The sequence below is a fragment of the Camponotus vicinus genome, unplaced genomic scaffold, assembly GCF_025532165.1.
Source record: "Camponotus vicinus isolate PSW18456_S1 unplaced genomic scaffold, iyCamVici1.0 SCAF_14, whole genome shotgun sequence".
Taxonomy (NCBI): Eukaryota; Metazoa; Arthropoda; class Insecta; order Hymenoptera; family Formicidae; genus Camponotus; species Camponotus vicinus.
In genome coordinates this window covers 11,996,403-12,002,485 of record NW_028141950.1, presented here as the reverse complement: position 1 = coordinate 12,002,485, position 6,083 = coordinate 11,996,403, and the positions used below count along the sequence as shown (strand labels likewise).

General features: G+C 46.4%; 1 pseudogene; it reads left to right on the top strand.

Annotated features, from left to right (window-relative positions):
- Positions 1-4,766: 4,766 nt before the first annotated feature.
- Positions 4,767-5,490, top strand: LOC145964890 (uncharacterized; annotated as a pseudogene).
- Positions 5,491-6,083: the final 593 nt, after the last annotated feature.

Sequence of the window (6,083 nt, the reverse complement as noted above, 5' to 3'; positions counted from 1 at the left end):
TCCACGGTACGAGACTTGCGAAAAAGTAATGCGAGAGAACATATCCCTTTCTCAGGATTGCCGCTTCCTTCACGAAGAATAGTTTGCCGATGGTAAATCCTTGTAGATCCACAAACGTTGGTACGGACATGACGAGATCTCTCGTCGAGAGGAATGACAAAACTCTAAAACCAACGCCTCGCAACACTGATTTATATCCAGCTCCTCTTCCCCTCTCTCTTGTGTCGATATTGTCGCGAACACTTAGGTGATTTTGCGTACAACGTTGGTCAACGGATTGTACTGGATCATGCGATCGTGTATGATGAGACAGTACGCAATGGTATTCGTCGGTACGTTCTCCTTACACTCGAATTCCAATCTCACATCCACGGTTGCGCTCTTGACCGATTCGTTTTGTCGAGAACAATCGATAATCACGAACGGACCGTTACGTAGAAACATCGAGACCGTGAGACTCGGCTCGAGATACTCGTATCCGTAATAGTTCTTGCAGAAGCGCGTGTACGTGTCGTACAGAATGGACCATCTGTTTTTATCGAAATCCAGATTCATATCGTCGTACGGATAACATTCCGAGTTCAGATAGAGTTTCACGTTGATCAATTTGCAGTCGTCGAATCGACTCGTATCCTCAGACATAACATTCTTCCGACCTGTTTGCAGAGCGAAGACAACGTATGGTGGTTTCTCCACCTGAGTCGCGGTCTTAATGGCCCACGAATGCTTGGTTGTACGCCGCAATAGTGGATATTCGTACAGATCTCACGAGCGAAAACCCATGCTGAGATATCGTCCGCTTTCCAGAGCACGCAGCATCGACAGTTTTTCGATCTCGCTCAACAGCACGTGTGGCATTCGCCATTGTATCTTGAATATGTTGATCGCAGGCTCCAGCGTCGAATCTCCAAGCAGACAATTATTATCGTTGCGCGATCGTATTAAGATCAATTCGTGTCGAGCGTTAATCACCATCGCGTTTGTAATCCTCGCAAAATCCCAATAACATGTAGAGCGGTACGCAAAAATTGAAGTGTCCATTCGCATTGGTCGACGCATCCCAGCCGGCGTTCCTCATAATCACGCTTCTATCGGATGATACCGTTACATAGTTTTTGAGCGTAGTAGTTATTCCTACGTTTCTATTGCGATCAATCTCAACGCCATCGAGTTCGTATCGAATCTCACCGAACATGAATGCGACGCAATTATTTCCCAGTGCCACATCAGCTCCTCCGTCAGCTGGTGGTCTGTTTTTCGTTAGTTCTCCCTCGATGTATAGGAAACTCTCATACGGCAACGTATACAGATCCTGTTGAGTATTCTTATCTCGTATCCGAACGTTGTATTGGCGAACGGGTTGTACGTGTGAGTCTCGATCTTGACGATACGATCGTCGAAGATCGGTTCGTCACCGATGTTGAGAATATCGGTTATCGTTCAGCTGTTTCGCACTGCGAATCCCAAAGATTGTAAAAACGCAACGTTCGATGCGTTGAGTTTCTTTTTCTTGGATGATTGGATATTAGCGAACGTCAACGTTGTTGTCGCTGGCCTCGTAAAGATTGCGTTAGCTCTCACGTCCTTCGATCCGTTCAACACGAGCATCTCATACGTCTCATACGTCGCATACGTACGTTATCGCCGTAGCTGTCGTACGTGCAATCTTACGGTGATCTCTTCTCCTCGAAAATCGAGCAATCGTCCGGTCGACAACGCGTAACGTTAAATCCGTAATGCTTCGCGCGATGATCGGCAGGTAAATGATCTGCGCCGGCGTTTCCGATATCTTATATCTCGGTGGTATCCTCGGTGAAAATTCATGTATCGTATAAACGAGTTTGCCGTTGTTGTACGCGCCCGCAGTCACGTTACATTCTACGCGGATAATATTCACGTTGATAATGTTAATCGGCATGTTCGATTCGTACCATTTTCGCGGCTCGAGAATACGATTCGAGAATCCTAGCAGCGATCCAATGTTGTTGAGCTTGCTAAAGTTTATTCTGTATGCGCATTTGATCTCGCTCCTCATCGTATTGTAATTAGCGCGGAGCACTATCGGATATTCTCCATCTTCATAGTCACCGTCGTCAATGTGTTTCTTATCGCGATGTTTCCGTGAAATTGCATGTTTCAAAAATGCATGTATATCTCGCAACTCGTAGGATCCCTCGGGAATCGTAATTTCCGCGTCGTCTTTGCCAAAGTAAAATTTATTATTCGAGGAATTCACATTCGGTATCGTGTGATAAGTCTCAAAATCCGTTAGACCGAGCTCGTATGCATCGTCGCCCAAATCTACGGCGGGAAAGAAGTTTGCCGCGAGAACGCTACTCTTCCCAGTCAACGTGAATGTCATAGACATGTCGGCAAAACTGTTTAACGAATACTGAGTTAAATAGCGCAATATCCGTCTTTAAATTCGTATGCATCGACCGTTCGAAGAAACTGCAAGCACAATTGTCCGCAGATGCTAAGTTTGAACAGGTGTGTAATTGTACTGTATCTTCGTTACGTTTCGTCCGAAATATCGCACCAATTCATTCGGTGGTCGAAGATTGCCGAAACTGTCGAAATATATAACGCGATTCCCCTTCTTTGCATACGCTACCCAATGAGTACCTGGTCCTTCGACGTTATCCAAATTTACGATGCCGCTCTCGTTTTGATATATACCACCGATCGGTAAAGAGTTGCGCATGAAAACACCTCTAAAATATGGAATGCGCATACGTTTTGCCAGTTGTAGCAATTGTACGTTGGTAGTTGCGCCCTGCGGCATTTTTAGCGTCTCTTTGACGTTTTCTTTTTTTCTCGTTGAGGCTCCTCGTCCGTATTTGTAAGGAGCAAGATATAATCCGCGACCTTCCATGGCGCGATTGTGACGTAGCATCTCTTGCAACTGACGTTGCGCGGCTTTTACGTCGTTCACCGCCTTCGCTACACCCACCGCTCCACCGATCAGAGATCCGAGAGCACCCAACATTGGTAGAATCGGCAATGCACCGCCGCATTTCGCTATCGGAAGTATCCGTTTCTTCGCCGTTTTTTTCTTCGTCTTCGTCCTCTTCAGACCCATACCGAGCTTCGTCTTGGCTTTCATCGCTGCCCAGACAGCTGTGGCGGCGGCTCTCTCACTGAGAGTCGAATCTCTCGCACCGATGCGATTTCGCGCTTTCTCGGCGAGTATCCTATCCGCCGCGTGTCTCTCGGTGAGATCGTTGCTCCGAGAGTATGCTATATCGTGTTCACGACACGCCGCGTCCAATGGATTGATACCTCGATCGCCTCTGGCTAATCGCTTCTGCAACCGCGTGCCTGGACCGCAAAACTGATAGCCAGGAATATGGAATTCGATCGGAAGCGCGTTTATCGTACGATTTAAGAGACCGCTGCCTCTTACAATTCTCGCTGACATTCGTCGCAATCTTTTATTAACGGTGGCGGACCGTCGATGTACGTTCGCTGCCACGGCTGATAGTAATGTCGCATGCACGAACGATATTGTTGAACCTCCGAATCAGCCTTTATATATTCTGGAAGCTTGTCCCACAATCGTTCCACGTAATCACCAAAATTTTGCAGTAAAACAATCTTTGGGATATACTGCAGTTGTTCAGCGGTAAGCCGGAAAATGTCTCTTTTATCCGACAGAAGGAGAAACATTTTTGATACTGACGCGGAGATGCGCAGACACGGTACGATGCTACCGACTACTATACGCGCGATCGTTTGCGGCCCTTCGAATTGTGATAAAACCAACGTTCTGATAAGTCTACTGGAAAGTCCGCACGGTGTACGTTTCGAGAACGTGTACGTATACTCGAAGTTGCTGCAACAGCCGAAATATCGATATCTGGAGAATTTGTTGACGCCGATCGACGAAATCGGCTACTTTACGGTCTCCGATAACAGTGACGTCATTCCACCGAGCGAGGCACGTCCAAACTCGATTTTCGTCTTCGATGACGTGGCGTGCGATAAGCAAGATACGATAAGAGAGTACTTCTCAATGGGTCATCACTCGAACGTCGACTGCTTCTATCTCTGTCAGACGTACGCGAGAATACCAAAACATCTTATACGCGACAACGCGAACCTGCTGATCTTGTTTAAACAGGACGGTACCAACTTGAAACACGTGTACAACGATCACGTGAATACCGACATGTCGTACGAGGATTTCAGTGAATTATGTCGTACTTGTTGGCAGCAAAAGTATGGATTCCTAGTGATAGACAAGGAGAGCTCGCTTACGAATGGGCGATACAAAAAAGGATTTAACGTGTTCGCGATACCGCAAAACGATTAGTCGCTGCCGACATTCCGTCGAGAGGAGTGAAACGCTCGACACTCTGTCGACATGGCTGGAAGCGATAATATTCGCGAGCGTGAAAAGATTGCGAGGGAGATTGAGAAAACGAGCGAATCGATCCGCAAGAAACATCGCGCTTTGAAGACCGGTAGGATCGACGAAGATATTGCGGTCAAGACCCATTTTGGGCCTATTATCGAGCCACTACAAAAAATCGCCGATAACTCTAGCTCAATCGCGGTGAAAAACGAGCCGGAGCGTAACGCTGACGCGAAAATTAAAACGTTACCCATCAAGCGATACAAGGAGGAAGAGGAGGAAGAGGAGGAGTGCGACACCGAAAAAGAGGAAACGATTGAAGGCGAATCGTTTATCGACGCCGCGTACATCCGATCTATCGAATGCTTTACTGGATGAACTGCTGATAACCTCTACACCGTCAGCAACAATGAGAATCGTACAACCCACGATACCCGAATCACTCGCAATCGAAAATGTTTTCGAAACCACGGGCAATCCGCTCGAAACATCTGTTCGAAACATGTTACAAACATCGGAAGGTCAAGAAGTGTTACGAGAGCACTTGGGGCCACTGGGACAAAATTACATGAGCGCTCTCCTTAGTGGCGACGAAAAAAACGAGATCGATCACGTGTACGGTGTCTATTTCAACGAGAATGAAATACGTCTCGGTAACAAACGATTCGACATGACTTGATAAAGATGACTCTGTAATCATAGACAAAGTGAGGTACATTGGTACACCAGGATTATACGAGTTGCTCTTCAAGAGATATCCCGATGACGTCATATACACTAAGGACGGTATGCAAAAATATAAGAGCATATTAATGATGACGAGTGCGCATAAACGCCAATATGATGCACAAGGTCAATTAAAGAGCAACAAGGGATACATGTATAAACAAATAATCGCACCGTCGATGTCGATCGAATCGAAAAAGAAAAAATCTGGAACGGGAGTATTCATGCCTCACGCGATGACGCTAACCGACAATAAGATCGATTACGTGCACTGGGACGACCCCAACGAACTAGTGGATCGATTACGATTGCTCGACGCTTCGCGCCAAGCTGGCCACAACGCTCACGACAATGAGATCATGTCGATCATCGATGTACTTCGCGAAGTCGGCCTTATTATAAATTAAACGGTGTCTCGACAAAACTAATCAGTCTAACTATCCAGTCGATCGACGTCACTCGCATCGAGAAAAATGCCTATCAACAAATTTGGATTATTCGAACGGAGAAATGAAGAAATCAGCATACGCGATCATTGGGGTAAATTGGTGACAAGTTACTTGCGTCAAAACGCTTTGTGTCGCGTCGCTACGGACTATGACGCGAGGTCGCGCAAGATTCGCCGTGTAGCGCAACCTGAGGCTGATACCGATGTAGTCAACAAACTGTACGTGGAACAATGCGTTAAAACGTTGAAGAATCAACAGAAAGAATCAGACGAGAAGCTGATTGCGTTCGAGAAGGATATGCGAGCTTTGCAGACTGCGATAAACGAGCTTCGACGTGCGATTAACACTAATTCAGAAACGGCTATCAACCTGTAATGAGCTGTAGTGAACGGCTTAGGAGCGACTATTGTACAATTATTGAACATCTACTAAGCCTTATCGAACATCTACGAAGGATTATCGAATGACTACAAACGATTATCGAACGGCTATCAAACTACAATGAGTGGTAGTGATCGAAGAGGAAACGGCCGCGAACGAGGCTACGAACA